Here is a 17,609-nt window from a genome sequence, read left to right as displayed (position 1 = left end):
TTGACTTCCTCTGTTCCTATTTGGATGCATTTTATTTCTTTCCCTATCCTGATTGATCTGGCCAGGGTTTCCAATACTATGTGGAATAGCAGTGGTAAGAGACGGCATCCTTGTCTTGTGCTGATTTTCAAGGGGAATGTTTCCAGGTTTTGCCCATTCAGTATGGTGTTGGCTGTGGATTTGTCATAAATAGTTCTTATTATTTTGAGGTTTGTTCCTTCAACACTAGTTTGTTGAGAGTTTTTAACATGAAGAAATTGAATTTTATCGAAATCCTTTCTTGTATCTATTGAGATGATCATGTGAATTTTGTCTTTGGTTCTGTTATGTGATGAATCACGTTTATTGATCTACATAGTAAGAAGATATTTAGCCCAAAGTGATTCAGTCAGGAAATCAAGTTGATCTGGTGTTAAACTTGTCTAGTTTTTTGTTTTTGTTTTTGTTTTTTGTTTTTGTTTTTTTTCCATTGGTGTATCTCCAGCTCCTGGAAAAGTGGTTGTCACTAGAAGGTATTCATTAAATCTTTTGACTAAATTTATGAATTAAACAAACATTTTCTTCATACACTCTAGGTAATTTAGAGGTTTCTAGGAGGGGTGTTAAGTGCAGACAATTGGGGCAGGTTCCTGCAGCACTTGATGAATACGTTGCTTCAAAACAAGCCACTTCACAAAGAAGAATCATTAGCAAGCTGCAGTTGGTTTTCATGTACTGCAAAGGATTTTTGTCTGTGATGGGTAAGCAAGAGGCCCAAGTTCAACTCTCTCCTTTTCACAGTTATATAAGCAACCTGCATCCACGGAAATGCTGTCTGTGGTTTATGTGTTCACTCATACTCTGTTACACAAGGTTTCTTATTTTAAGTTAGAAACACTTGTGTGCACAGATCAGCTCAAAATCAGAAATTAAATGCAACATGGGAAGCACTGGTGGGGACCCAGCTTCCAAACATGTATTACATGAGAATACTAAGACTTTTCTTTAATGTCAATTTAACGAAAGCAAATAAATTATGCAACGTTATTGGCTTATTCCACTGCCCTTTTACCAAAACAGAGTTCTCTGTGCACATAGTTTTTTAACATTTAATCAATAAACTAGAGTGATCTGAGCATCTGGCTCCCTTAATAAGGGGATTGTGGAAACCCCGGGCAGTAAATTAGATTTAAAAAATTTCTAAAATGAGAGAAAATTACATTATAAATGTGACATTAACATTCCAAGGCACCAGAACCTCCTTGAGACTGCAGAGTCTCTGAGCCAGGTAGGGATCTATACAGAGCACAGTAAATACTTAGATCACTCTTAAGATGGGGATGGTCAAACCTATCAGGAATAGTAGCTTCATGCCAAACCTGCAGGAGCCCTTTCCCTTCTTGACCATTGGGCAGCTTCTTTGACAAACACCTTTTAGGGATTCTGAGAACATTTCACCCCCTGCCATCTCTTGGCAAAGAACAGCTGAATGCTAAAGGCATATTTTCTCAAAGTGCTTGTTAATGACTCGACTGTGGAATTACTTGCTGGGCTGCTGCTCTGGAGTGGTCATTACAGTATTTCATTCTTCTTGCTTAATTTCAGGCTGTGCTTCCTCTGTACATAAATACATCAAGCTGTATAAAAACCAGAACTTTTATCTGCATACAGGGGTTTAGAGAGTTCGTTTCTCCTGCTCTGTAGGACAAGAAAAATCATTGTTTCCCGCTTTGATTTAGAGATTTGATTTATGCAGGTTTGCCTTTCAAGCTTCTGTTTCAGATGTGCTAACTCTCAGGTTTGTGTGTATTTGCCTGGATTTACTGACATGAGTTTAATTCCTGATTTACAAGCTGCAGGCTTCAGATGAAGAATGAATTTTGATTTAGGGTAACACATTCTATACGGCTTCTATTTTCCACTCAGATTCAACTATTAGTTGGTTTTAGCACAAACTGAGTTATGGCTTTTCCTAAAAGGCCATTTTTTGATGAAATTAAGATGGATTGAAAACCAAATCTTTCCCCTATAACTACATGAAATAAAGTCCCTTCCTACAAGTCTGACTGACATGAAGTGGGGCCTCCAGAGAGAAGCTCCCTGCTTCTCCATAGTTCTGCTGATTCGTGGTTGAGCATTGAAATCTTCTGGTTCCTCTCTCATGATCATAGTTTTGTTTCCTCATTTACGCATTCTCAAAACTCTTTGCAAAGATCTTGTACAGTTGTGTGTCACAGGATAAGCAGAAAATGTTCTACGCCTTTTAATGTGTTGACGAACATCCAGTGTTCTGAACCACCCCAAACACACAGGACAACAAGTAAAACAACAACAACAGAAGAAACCCAGCAACACATGTAAGTCTTCATGTGCATATAATTTAGTGTATTCTTCTATTTGGATCTTTGAGATATGCTCCTTAAAAGTTGGACAGCTCTTGATGTATAATTAATAAAAGTGGTCTTTTCTCCAGTGTCACTTGGGTAACAGTTTCTTGAACTGATCAATCTTCAGTCTGCCAAGGATATCCATTTGCCTCAAAGATGTTTATAACCATTATAGTAAAAATGTGAAGTGAAAGGAAAAGGTAACTTCTGACTCTATCTCAAAACTACAATTTAATGGCAAACTCCATCTTTAACTTGGCCTGGGTGACTTAAATATAGAATTTTTTTGTTTTGTTTTGTTTTTTAAGACAGGGTCTCACTTTGTCACCCAGGTAGTAGTGCAGTAGCACAATCTTGGCTCATTGCAACCTCCACCTCTGGGTTCAGGCGATTCTCCTGCCTCAGTCTCCCAAGTAGCTGGGACTACAGGTACATGCAACCACATCCGTCTAGTTTTGTATTTTTAGTAGAGACAGGGTTTCACTGTGTTGGGCACCCTGGTCTTGAACTCCTGACCTCAAGTGATCTGCCCACCTCGGCCTCACAAAGTGCTGGGATTACAGGTGTGAGCCACCGCATCCGGCCAATGTAGAGTTTTACATAAGGAAGACTGATTGGCCTAGAAGAAGAAGAGGTGAGAACTTGCCCTTTGTGGCCAGTGATTATTGGGCAAAAAAGGGAGAAAGGAGAGCAAAGTGATCAAGCACTGGATGTTCTGAAGAAGGAACACAGACATATCAAGAAAGGGCTGGTGAACCAGCAAAGGTATAGGGTCAGAGCAAAGGCCAGGGTCAGGCCTTTGAGGCTTGAGCCAAGCAGTGCGGACCCAGACTCCAGCCAAGCAACTACTTTACAACCAGGAAGAGCAGAGAGTCAATATCACACCTCACACATATCCTGCTCCCATAGCCATCAACACAAAATCACAAAGACACAGCCCTCTGCCATAAACTCAGCTGCCAGCTTGGAGAAAAACAGAGGAAGAAAGAAAACACCCAAAAGTTGAGAGTTTATTTGGATTATTGACCAGAAACAGAGTTATCTGAAGAGGCAGCTTTAATTATGCAAATGAACAGAATTGACCAGAGAGGGGCATATACAAAAGATGAAATCAGCTATCAAAGAACAGTAAATATATATTTTATTTGAATTTATTTATTTAATTACAACTGTAAGTATGTTTGTGACTTGTTATGATTACTGAAATGCACTAATTGTTGTATCTATGTATTAAATGACTTATTAAAATTATCTAGGGCTGGCACAGCTTACTGCAGAGCCTCAGGAATATTTTAAGATATTGATTGGTATATATATTATTTACGTAATGTGCTATTTAATCACTTGGTTTCTTTTAATGGTTATTTTTATGCTAACCTTTTATTTACTGCATGTGATACTAGTTTTCCAGTTACAAAAATGATATAAAGTTTCCTTTTAAAATTAAGTTTTTTAAAAAAGAGTTGATTTTAAAACAATATTTAGTAAATAATTGTGCAAATGGATAGCAAACATAGCAACAATTATAAAGTTGGTATCAAAATATCTGAAGTTTGAGAGGTGGTACTCTAATGAAAATTATGGGATCTTCATCCACAGGGAAACTTGAAACGTGCACAAGCACCTAATAATCCTTTCGATAACTGGAAGCAACAGCACCAGGCTGAGCCCATTAAGGGAAGGCTGATTGGTTGAGAAAATCATTCAAAGAATGAAGGGTACTCACATTGGAGCTCTTTTTTTGTGCTGATGCTTTACATATATGGTTCTAATTTAATCTTCACAGCAGCTCCGTGGTTATATTTTAAATGAGTACACCAAAGGCTTGAGAGTTAAGAGATGGATCCAAGTTCATGTAGCTAGTAAACAGCAAAGCTGAAATGTGAACCCTACTCCCTAAGAGCCAAGATGGGGACTAAATCGAAGAGCTGAAGTTTGTCATTGAGATTCATTAAACAGCTACCCAAAACAAAAACAAAAACAAAAACAAACAAAAAAACCACAGCTGCCCCAACAGTAGTTGGGCCTATTTCTGCCTCCTTTCAGATTTCTCAAACAGCAGCTGGATGTTGTTGCCCCACGGGATGAAAAGGAGGATGACAGTCTCTTAGCCAATAAGTAATGAGGACGGCTCAGAGACCTTGACCTCTGAGACCGTGCCCGGGATGCACCTCAAATCACCAGGGTGTGACTACTCACGGGCAAATAGAAGGCGAGGGTCGTCTGTTGTGGTCATCCTGCTGCTAAACTAGAATCCTAGCCTGGGGAGTCAGCAGTAGTGTCTCTTAGTTTATAATTCATTCGAAAATTTCAATCCCCGCTTCTTGGAATAGTTCAAGGGTATGGTGATAGGAATCTGAGTCTGTTACTGGTCGGGCAGGTCGTTGGTTTCCCGAGCAAATGCTTCCCCCTAGTGGCTATGACTGGTCATTGCATGTACCTCCTCTCAGGACTCGCTTCTGGAAAACTCTAAGGAGACTGTGCAACGTGGATCACAAACAATTCTCCTTCACCTCCTACCCCCAGTAACTGCCCCACCCAGTTATTCCTCAACAGTCCCTCTGTGCTCGCTGGACTGCCGTTGCGCCTCCTGCCCACCCTTCCCAGGGTACACTGGCTGTTTCCAGACTTCCGGGTCCTCTCACCCAGAATACTGGTTCTTCTCTCCTGTACCTGGGCCAGGTTGACAGCACTTTCTGAGCATCCGCAGACCCTGAAGCTTTGGGTACAGCGCCCTCTCCTGCTCATTTCAGTTTCACGCATGCAACTGACACGCCCCAAAACCCGACTGGAAAGTCTTCTCCAGACTTTCTATCCCTTAACGCAACCAGCCTAGAGGACTAGGCCTGTGGAAGAGGGATTTTCTTAAATGCTGAACTCTTTTACGAAGATGACTGAATCAGTCGAGGTTTTTCAGAGATAGAACCAATAAGCTAGAAAGAGACAGAAAGGAGAGAGGAGAAAGGATTTATTAAGGGAATTGACTTACTTTGTAAGAGAGGCTGAGAGGTGTCACGACAGGCCATCTGCAAGCTGGAGAACCAGGAAAGGCAGTTGCATGGCTCAGTCCGGGGATGAAGGCCTCAGAACCAAGGAAGCCGATGTAACTCTCAGTCTGAGGCCAAAGGCCTGAGAGCCGGTGGGTGGTGGAGGTGGTGGGGACAGGGAATGCTGGTGTGAGTCCTACAGTCCAAAACCCAGAGAAACTGGAGTTCTGACGTCCAAGGGCAGAAGAAGAAGGGCATCCAAGCTCTGGAAGAGAGAGAGAAAAATTCACTGTTACTTTGCCTTTTTTTTTTTTTTTTCTGTCGGAGCCCTCAGTGGACTGAATGGTGCCCCCACATTAGGTGAGGATGACTCTTCCTTATTCAATACATTGATGCAAATGCCAGTCTCTCCTAGAAACATCCTCAGAGACACACTCAGAAATAAAGCTCTACCAGCTACCTAGGTGTCCCTGAGTCCAGTCAAACTGACACCTACAATTAACTATCACAATGACTAAGAAAGTAACTTGATTTCAGTAAGTCTTCTTCTCAGACTCCTTTTGCAGCCTTACCCTAGGATCCTACAGGAAATAGAAGAGGAGAATTTTGTTTCTCTGAAACTCATTGCCTCTGCAGTATGACCCTGGGCTACACTTCCAGATAAATCTTCCCAAAACTATCAGTACTTACTCCAAGACCTCCAGCCCAAAGGAGCCAATCACTGCTTCCCATTTCACTGATAGCCACCACCCTGTCTACTTGTACCCTCTTAATTTCCCAAACTTCTAGTCATCCATCAAAGTTCAACTAAAATGCTTCCTGCTCCACAAAACTGTCATTATTCCCTAAGGCTTCAGCCTGAGATGTTTCCCTCCCTCCCATCTCCCTATTTGTTCTGAGACTTTCTTCAGAACAATTGTCACTTTATTACCACCACTGCTGCTATTGTTGCTAGTGCTAATTCTACTCGTTTATTTCTTTTAAAATTTTGTTTTAGGTTCAAGGGGTACATGTGCAGGTTTGTTACCTGAGTATATTGCATGATGCTGAGATTTGGGGTATGAATTCCTGTCACCAAGGTACTTAGTACCCAGTAGTTTTTTTGACCTTTGCCCCCTCCTTCCCACTCCCTCCAGTTTCTATTGTTGCTATCTTTATGCCCATGAATACTCAGTGGCTAGCTCCCAGTTATAAGTGAAAACATGTGGTACTTGGTTTACTGCTCCTGCATTAATTCACATACAATAGTGGCCTCCAGCTGCATCCATGTGGCTGCAACGGACATTATTTCATTCTTTTTTATGGCTGCATAGTATTCCATGGTACATATGTATCACATTTTCTTTATCCCACCCAAGCAAAGTCTACTGTTCGTGGCTTTCCAGTGGTTGGTTGGAGGAAATAGGAAGACTATGAAGGAGTCAACAGTTCTGAGTGGGGACTAACCCCACCATAAAGTTCAGGAAAACATTGGGCAGAATATGATTAATATTAGGAAAAAGAATATTGCCATAATAAGAATATTTTCATGCTTATTGTGTGCCAAGTGTTAAGCAAAACATGGCTTATTTAATGGCTTCTTAAATATACTCCCTCAAACCCAATAGAACACACATAAAAGACCCACTTTATATGTAAGGAAGCTGAGGCTCCTAGAGATAAAGTAGCTATCAGCTAACTGTGGCCACAAAAATGTGGGATAATAGCCACAGAACTTTGCTGGCCTACAATGATCCGCCTTTGTTTACTCATGGGACACAAGGCTGTGGCTGGGCTGATCTCAGATGGTCTTGGGCGTTAGTTTGCTAGGGTTTCCATAACACAACACCACAGGTTGGGTGGCTTAAACAACAGAAGTTGATTTTCTCACAGTTCTGAAGTCTGAGGGTTTAAGATTAAGGCCTGGCTGCCGGCTTGCTGTGTCCTCACCTGGCCCTTTCCCTGTATGTCCAAATGTCCTCATATAAGGACATCAAGCATATGGGAGTAGGAATTCTATTGGCCTCATTTTCACTGAATCACCTTGTTAAAGGCTCTATGTCCAAATATAGTCACATTCTGAGGTACTGCATTAGGGCTTCCACAGATGATGTTGGTGGGGGTGGACATAATCCAACCATTACAGTTGTTCGTGCGTTTGTGGAGAAGCTGATCCTTCATCCACCTGTGAATCAGCCGGAGGCTCTGCACCTACTTATTCACTAATTCATTCAACACAAACCGAGGCCGATTGTGTGTGAGGAGCTCATGAGGCACAGGAGATACAATTGTAAATTACACAAGCTTTCTATACTCTTACAGTCTCATGGGGGATACAGACAATTGCCAAAGGTTATCTTAAGAAATAATAGAGTAATAAACAAGCAGTGGGTATTAGAGTCTTAGATTCGGCTTCCTACAGGAAGTGACACATTGGAGCTGGAGTCTTACTCCCCACGTAGAGAACAGAACACACCTTCCTAGTATAACGTAATAGTGTGTTTGGGAGAACATCTCACCAGTACGATACTTAGCATATGGACTAAGACATAATAAGCAGTACTCAAAAAATATTGGCTAAAAACACCACAGGATCAGTTTGGGAGGGATCAAGGACCCTGGTTTTAAGGGTTTTTTTCTTTTGTTTATCTAGGTATCAAAGAAGAAGTAAGCACAAAAAAGAAGAAGCTAATAAGAAAAATTGGGCCTTTTATCTACCACACTGAGATTAAATAAATAAAACTGATTTGAAAAATAACTGAAAGTTATCAGATGAAAGTAGACACATGAAAATAAATACTATAACACTATCAGCACATATGGAAGACAGGCCTGATTTTTGTCCAAGAATCTGGTGTTTTTCAAAAGTGACTCAAAATTAGGAAAACCAGAATCATAAATAAAAAGGCTGATAAACTTGTCTACGTATTTTTTAAGCTTTTGTATGGTAGCATACACACATACATACTTACACACATACACACACACACACACACCTGTGAGGTTGATATTTAAATATATATATTTTTTTAAAAAATTGCAGTACATATGAAAGAAGAGTTATATCCCTAATCAAAGAGCTTTCAGAAAATAACAAATACCCAATAGAAAAGGAGAAGACTCAGTCCATACTAAAAAGAATTATAAAAGGTAAATTTATGATAAATATAATTAAAAAGTTACATCTCACTATGAATCCAAGATACGTAATTGAACACAAAAGTCTTAATTTATCATCTGCTGAGAAAAATTTAAAACATTGGAAATTGCCTCTTCCAATAGGTGTTGGTGGGAGTGTAAGTTGGTACAGCTTTCTAGAGGAGCATTGATAATATGTATCAATATGTGAAATGTTAATCACCTTGACAATTCTAGGATGTTCAGAGATAACTTGCCAAATTGTACAGATGTTGCACAAAAAGATTCATTGAATATTTAATGCAAAAATTGAAACAATAAAATATTTATCTGCAGGAGAACATTTATAGATTAAGTTTTTTAATAGATATAAAAGTGAGTCAAATTTTCTACTTATCCTTACACCAGTTTCTAAATTGTGTATCATTTAAGGAATTTGTCAAATTCATCTAAGTTGTCAGATTTTTTTGTGACACAATATATTTGCTCATACTATTGTCTGGTTGTCTGAGTAATCTCTTTAGGGTCTGTAGTCATGCTCTCTCTTTTATTCCTGATATTGGTAATTTCTGTCTTCTTTTTTCCTGATCAGCCCAGGTTTTGAGTTTCATTGTTTTTTCTCTATTAAATTTCTGTACTCAATTGCATTGATTTTCCTATAATCTGTATCATTTATTTCTTTCTAATTATTTTTTTGGGTTTAATTTGCTTATCTGTTACTAGCTTCTTAAGGTAGAAGTTTAGATCAATGATTACAGACCTTTCTTTTTTTTCTAATGTGAATATTTAATGGTACAAATTTCTCTCTAGACACCATTTTCTCTATTCCACAAATTTTGATATGTGTGTTTTCATGAGTATTCAAATCAAAACAGTTTCTAGTTTCCCTTATAATTTTCATTTTGACCCAGAGATTGTTTAGAAGCATATTGTGTTTTTTAAAATAATATTTGGAGATTTTCTAGATATCTTCTTGTTACTGGTTTCTAATTAGGTTCCATTGAAGTCATAGAAAATACTCCCTTTGATTTTGGCCATTTAAAATGTATAGTTACTTGCATGTGATCTTTCTCATAATTGTTTTATATGTTCTCAAAAAGAACGTGTATCTCGTTGTTGGTGTATCACCCTCTGAATGTTGATAAAAACAAAGTGTTTGATACGGATCTTCAGGTGTCTGAGAACCTCATCAATTTTGTGTCTACTTGTTCTATCAGTTACCGAGAGGTGGCACCTTAAACATTTCCCAGCAGTCCTGTGTGGAGTAATTTACTCAGTTTACCACCTGGTGTTCCTTCTTTGCCTAGCCTATGTGTTTATAGCTTAATATTTAGCAAAAACTCAAGGAAGCCCCTTTGCGGATATCTGGACCTCTTTCTCTGCATAGCTTCCTCGTGTCCTGTATTCTGCCCTGGAAATTACCACCAACTCAGCCTCCCAGATTTCAAATACCTGTCTCCTCATCTCAGCGAGTCCGCTGTGCTCCTGCAATCATTCTCACCTTGGACTGCTGCCCAGAAAGTGCCTCCGTACCGAAAGGTGGCGCCATCAGGGCTTACTTTGCTTGTTTCCCTGGTCTCCGCGGTCCCAGTTTCATTCTGCCAGTTGTCTAAGGTGTGAATATAGTTATTTCACATATTTAAAAGCTTAGTTATCTGGTTGTTTGCAGCGGAGGGAAAGTCTGGAACCAGGCGCTCCCTCATAGCCAAAAGCTGAAGTTCCCAGTTGCCCGATATTAATATAGGATCACCAGTTTTACTTAGGTTAGTATTATTTAGTATATTTGTTTCTCTAAATTTTTAATTTAAACCTTTCTCCGTCCTTATATTTCAGGTGTATTTTATTTAAACAGCACATAGTTGAGGTTTTAAAAATACAGTCTGAAAGTAATTTTCTTTTAGCGAAAGTAAGATGCATTTACATTTGTGGTAATTAAAATTGTTCTTTGAAGTTTTCACTTTTGTTTGGAAAGGGAATTTTTTTCCTTCTTTTATATTTCTCTTTTATTTTTGCTTTTTCTAATTATACTTTTACTCCCTAAGCTAATTTGGTAGTTATGCTTTTGTAACTATTTTTAGATAATTTCATATGCATACTTAACAAACTCTTAATTAGTTGACCTTCCTCCTGAGTAAAACCAGTTTACTAGTTTTTTTTCTTTGACTAGTCTTTGACTAACCTTCTGGTTTAATTAATCTATTATATTTTAAGTTTCATTTATATTTTTTCTAGATGTTCTATTTGGTTGTTTTACAAATCTGCTTTAATATTCTCGTTTCTTGCTCATATTTTCAAGTCTCTTCTTTATTACCAAAACATATTAAATATACTTATTTTACATCCTGCATCTGATATTCCAATTCAGCTTCACAACCCCTTATGTGAGATTCTTCCATTAAAAAGTTCTGAAAATACAATTTCATTTTCATCAGGAGGGTGGACAATATTTGTTCATGAGCAAAATTCTAGCCGCATTGCCATAGGCTATTTAGAGGCTCTGTTTCTGACCACTTCTGCTCTGACGTTTTTGATTATGTAGTATTGCTACAGACCCCACGCAAGCTCTTTTGGAACCTACCCTAAATAAACTCTATTACATTTCTGTAATCCCAAAAAGATTTGAATTTTGGAACATATCTAGTTCCAAAGATTTTTGTTAAACAAATGTAAACAGGCTTCTGGAATTCTTGTGGATCTAACACTATTATCTGTGACTGCTGGCTCTTATTCATGACAGATTATTTTATTTTCACCATGAGTTCACATTCTTTATAACTTCATCTTTGGGAATACTTTAAGGCTTGGGTTGAAGTTGCATTTTTCCAGAGGGAATTTGTGTTTGTTTCTTCCAGTTTCCTGGAACACTATCAATCAAAGCCAACTTTAATGCAAATTATCTGCTTGTGAGAAATGGTTTATGATTATAAATTCTTAGGTTAAACATTATTTTCCTGCAATGCTAACATTGAAATATGTGTGTTTTCATGCCATCTTGTTCTGTGCTTTAGGTTTGTTTTTGTTTACCACAAAAAAAATGTGTTTCTCTGGGGTCTCAACTTAATGTGGGCAATTCCTAGTTGACTCACCACCTTGAACAGGCTTTGGGTTTACTTCCTGTTTTATGAACCACATGTAACCACAAAAAGGGAAGTTTAAAGGCAACAGGGCTTGACAGATTCCCTGAAATAAAAGCTAGGATCAGCATTCACTTATCTCACTTATTTTTGGTTTTCTAAGGAATCGTTACTTTCTTGCAGAATGAGCTAAAGGAAGAGATTTTTGTTTCCAACATATTACATGGATTTTTAAAAGTTATTTTTTCTTGGGGTGTTGCCTTTGGGATAACTAGTGCATAATATTGCAGGAAACAGAATCCAACCCCCACCTCCCACCTGCCCCACATGGTTCTTTTTTCTCTTTCTGCTCTATTGGTCCTATGTTTGGCTTTTACCTGCATGATTTTTAGGTGGCTGCTATACCTCTAACAGTCTTTTGGGCATTGCAGGCAGGAAGGCATGGAAAGGACAATGGAAAGAAAAAACGTGTATTATTTTAGTATCTTCCTTTTTGTCAGGAAAATATTAGCATTTCTAGAAGACTTCAACTGACAGTTCATTCACCAGAATTGTGCAACATGACCACCCTTGGTGCAAGAAAACTGACAAATGAGCTGGACATGTTGCATTATGAAAAATGGGCTCTGTTAATAAGGAAGAATTAGGGAATAGATACTGCAGTAGGAACCTGGAAGTGTCTTCTATTCCCTGGAATCATCAGAATTATTATAGATATAGTTTTTTTTTTTTTACTCTGGGTTATACACAGTGACAAATGAGGTATGATGCAAAACAGTGGTCCCCACCCTTTTCGGCACCAGGGACTGATTTTGTGGAAGACAGTTTTTCCACAGATTAGGGGGTGAGTGGTTTCAGGATGAAACTATTCCACCTCAGACCATCAGGCATTATTAGTTAGATTCTCATAAGGAGTACATAACCTAGATCCCTCGCATGTGCAGTTTGCAAAAGAGTTCGCACTCCTCTGAGAAACCAATGCCTCCACTGATCTGACAGGAGGCGGAGCTCATGCGGTCATGTGAACGATGGGGAGTGGCTGTAAATACAGATTATGCTTCCCTCCCTTGCCTGTGTGCAGCCTGGTTCCTAACAGGCCACAAACTGGTACTGGTCCGTGACCTGAGGGTTAGAGACCCCTGATGTGAAATACAGACAGATGATATAGAGATAGATCAGAATCTCTCTACATTAGCCCTACTGACATTTTGGGTTGGGTCATTTTTTTTCCTGACAGGGACTGTCCTGTGTACCATAAGGTATTCAGCAGCATCCCCTGTGGTCTCTACCCACTAGATGCCAGCAACACTCCCACTCCACAACAACCAAATGTGTCTCGAGACATTGCCAAATATCTCCATGGAAGAAAAATCACTCGCAACTGAAAACCACTGATATATAGATACAGATGAACATTACATAGATGTAGATATGCATATGTAAATATGTGCACATATAACACACACACACACACACACACACACACAGAGTGAGATTTACTTGCTCTTCATCCCTAACACTAAATTGTAGCCTTTGGGGTTCCAGCTTTATGTAGGTCTTGAATTTTCACTGAAACTGTCTGAGGAAGGTACTATTATTATTCCCTGTTCACACTGATGAGCAAACTGAAGCTCTCAGTGATTAAGTAACTTGCCTAATACCACACAGCTAGTCATACTCTGGTAGGGTGAGGTGGTGGTCTCCAGTCAGCTATGAACAATCTCCAAAACTTATTTTATATCTTTGATTTGGCTGAATCTTACCAACCTTACATCTTCCTGTTCCTCTTCACAAGAGTTACCTGTTTGTTCAGAATTTTGCTGTTGCAGAGACTTCTGTAATGTTCTTCCTCTGCCCCTTTATGTCATTTACATCATATGCCTGACCTTCTCTAATGCATCCTCTTGTGCAAAGACTTCTATTTCTCCAAGCTCAGTTCAAGTAACACCAAATCAAACCTAACACTGGGATATAGACACCCTTCAACTAGAGATTTCATTGATTTTTAGATTCCATAGTTTCCTAACAAGACTCACTGAATAGGTACTGTGTTACACTGTCCAGATCCCCACTTCAGGGCCAACATACCCTGGGTCTCAGCATCTGGAAATATCAGCTGCTAATTTATAATGTGACCCTGACAGAAAATTGCGCTTGACTTTAGGGAACTGGTTTGTCCAAGGTTATATACCTCACAGGAGCCCGCCCATGGCCAACAATTGGCCGATGCAGGGACACAAAGGCCCAGTCTCCCTTAATTTGGGACAATTTTAAAAGGCCATCCCAGCTCCAGAGCTCCCCACAGGACTGGCTGAGGCATCAGTTCTAACTTCGTTGTTGGTCGGCTTCTCTTTCTGCACAATTCTGTCTGTGTAACTTCTTCATAGGTGCATCTTCGGAGAGTAATCACCCATAAACCATCAATATGCTATTCTTTGCTTCATAATGATCTCCAGATAATCCAGTCAATCCAGTTGGTGTCAGAGGTGGATCTAAGATGTGGACCAAAGATAAATGGAAGGAGCATGTGGTAGTTTATGATACAGAAAAAACACAACTATTAATAAGCATACTGGTATTACAGATTTTAAAATTATGTTGCACTTTCTAGTTGGAAATATATTCTTTTGCAAAATTTCTTATCAAGCATCCATGAAGTCCTTGAAAGTTTGCAGAAATTCCTCCTCGTTCCATGGAAAAGATGTGCATGGCTGCATCACCTATGCCAGTGTCCAGAATAAGAGCCATTCTCCTCTTCCTGACTCCTCGTCCTTGGCCTTTGCCTCCCTTTGAGGGTCTCCTGGCTCCACAGTCTTCTTCGGTGAAGAGTTGCCCCCATTCAACAGCAGAGGGCAGCAAAGCCTATATTCTGACAACAGAGATTTCTTTGCTGGGGATTTTCAGTCTCAGGGCAAATAATTTCAAAGAACTTTGTTACTGAAGATTAAAGTTAATTAAATTATCACTCTGGAGTGAAGATTACAAAGAATTAGTAAAAAACAAAATTTGCGTATATTAAGTATACTGACTCCTGGAATAAACCCAAAAGCACAAGAGTAAATCACACTCAAGATATCCTCTAAGCTCAGGGCCTCATCTTCTGAAATCTCTGAGCCCAGGAGTGAAAGGAATTTGAGGTGAGGCTGTGGCTCCATGAGCTTTCCATCCCCCTCCCATTCAGTCCATTTTTGCTCCTCCCCAACTGATTGGACAAAGGCCACTTGGAAGCAAAGGTGACAAATCACAGCCATGGCTCCAAATGACCTCAGGAAGGAAGGAAAGTGTTCCTATTCATAAACATATGTCTCCCAATTTATTTAGCATTTTAAAAAATGTACTTGAAAAATATTTTATAACTTTTCTGTACATACTTTGCACAGATTTATACAGATTTGAATACCTTGTATTTCCTTATTTCACTTGCAAATGATGTATTTTATTGAACCTGCATGTTTTAAAACTATGGTTGGTGTATAACATACAATTGTCTTTTATTAATAGTAGAAAAAATAATATAAATTATTAATTTAAACAATTTTTATAGGTGTTTTTGACTTTTCTGTGAAAACAATTATATTACTTGAAATTAATGATAGTTTACTTTCTCCTTTCCAAACCTCATACTCCTGCTTTGTCTTATACTAGTTTATTGGCTAGAACAACCAGTAAATGGTTAAAAGAAGAGTGGATAGCTGGTATCCTTGTCTTTCCTCATATCTTTGGGGGAATACTTTTAGTGTTTTATCATTAAGCATGATATTTTCTGAAGGAATTCTTTAAAATACATCATTTATCCATTTGTAAGAGATGTTAATAATGATAGAATATTTAATGTCTTCAAATATTACTTTAAAATTAATTGTGATGATTCCACAGTTTTCCTCCCTCTGTCTCTTAGTATGATGCAGTAGGCACGTCGTCCATGATCTCATCCCTGGCACCTGTGAGTTTGTTAGCCCACATGGCAAAAGGAACTCTGCAGAAGGGATTAAGTTTAAAGATGTTGAGGTGGGGATATCATCCTGGGTGATAGAGGTGAGCCCCATCTAATTACATGATCCTCAAAAATGGAAGAGGGGGAAAAGAGTGGGTCAGAGAGATGTAGTATTGGACTCACCCACCATTGTTGGCTGGGAAGATGAAGAAAGGAAACCATGAGCCAAGGAATGCCATGGCCTCCCAAAGCTAGAATCAGCACACAGTTTATGGCCAGTAAGAGAACAAAGACCTCGGTGCTACAACCACAGGGTACTGGATTCTGCCAACAATCCGAATGACCAAGGAAACAAATTGCCCACTGCAGCCTCCAGAAAAGAACTCAGCCTCGTCGGCACCCTCATTTTAGTGCAGTGAGGCCTACCTCTGACTTCTGAGCTTCAGAACTATAATATGATAAATTGTGAGGATCTATTACATCAGTAATGGAAAACTAATACATATGGCATATCACATGAAAAGATTTCCTATTTTGAACCAACCTTGCACTCTTGGAATAAAGACAGCTTATCATAAAGTATTAATGATCAATTTGTTATATATTGTCCAATTCAGTTTGCCAAGAGTTTGTTTTGGATTTTCCTCTATCATTAGAAGTGGCCCGGCACGGCACTTTCTTTCCTTATACTGTTGTTTTCAGAAGTTTCTATTAAAGCTATCCTGATCTCAAAGAGTTAGGGAGTGTTCAGTGTTACACATCCTAAAATTGTTGCTATGGGACTGCAATTCTTTCTTCTATCAAAGTTTTGTAGAATTCACCTGTGTATTCATTTGCACCCTGTTTGATCCCTGTGGGAAGATCTAAAGCACCAATTCGATTTTTTAATAGTTATAAAACCCTTCAGTTTTTCTATATATTCATAAGCCAGTTTTTATTATTTATGATTAGTATTAGTTTTATTTGACTGTGAATGACAAAACAAAACAACTTTAAGAAACAGGCCCCTGCTTCTCAATATATGTAGTTTCACTTATGCAAGATAAATAAATTCTAGAGCTCTGCTCACAATATTGTGCCTACAATTAACAACATGGCATTGTGCACATAAACATTTGTTAATAGGCTAAATCTCATGTTAAATGTTGTCACGATAAAAAAATAAGGCTTAAATAAAATAGAAATTAATTTTTCCTTCACATTAACATAAACTCTCCAGGACTGGTATAGTAGCTCTGTGAAGGGTAGAGCCCTAAGTTGTTTCTTCCATGTTTGCCCTAGAGTTTCCAGGATACACTCACAACCAATCTTAGTCCATTACAAACATCACTATAGCACTTGCTGGATAGTGCCAGTGCCTTGTAACAGAGTATTCTCAGTGTCTCTCTTTCATCCCCAATACCCTCTCTGTCATTTCTCTCAGGTATTCATATGCTCTAATGATACAACACATTGATAGCTATTAATACTCTAAAGAATTATCTGTTACATTAATTAAAAATAAGGAAAATAAAATATTTTATTTTACCTTCACTTATTCCTTCTCTGATTTTTTTAATTCTTTATGTGGACCCAGGTTTCTAACTTCCATAATTTCCCTTCTTTATGAAGAACTTCTTTTAACATTCCTTTCAAGGCAAGTCTATTGCTAACAAATTCTCTCAGTTGTTGTTTGTCTGAGAAAGTCTTTGTTTTTCCTTTACTTTTGAAGGATAATTTCTATGGATAATAATTGTAGCTTGGTGGGTTATTGTCACACTTTAAATATTTCACTCCAGGCCTGGCACAGTGGCTCAAGCCTGTAATCACAGTACTTTGGGAGGTCAAGGCGGGCGGATCACGAGGTCAGGAGATTGAGACCATCCTGGCTAACACGGTGAAACCCCGTCTCTACTAAAAATACAAAAAAATGAGCCAGGCGTGGTGGCAGGCGCCTGTAGTCCCAGCTTCTCAGGAGGCTGAGGCAGGAGAATGGCGTGAACCTGGGAGGTGGAGCTTGCAGTGAGCCGAGATCATGCCACTGAACTCCAGCCTGGGCAACAGAGCGAGACTCCATCTCGGAAAAAAAAAAAAAAAAAAAAAAAAAAAAAAACAGAAAAAACACACTTGTCTTCCTTGCATGGTTCTTGAA

Source organism: Theropithecus gelada, chromosome 13, assembly GCF_003255815.1.
Source record: "Theropithecus gelada isolate Dixy chromosome 13, Tgel_1.0, whole genome shotgun sequence".
Lineage (NCBI taxonomy): Eukaryota > Metazoa > Chordata > Mammalia > Primates > Cercopithecidae > Theropithecus > Theropithecus gelada.
The sequence above is the reverse complement of the archived record's forward strand: the minus strand, read 5'-3'. Positions refer to the sequence as shown.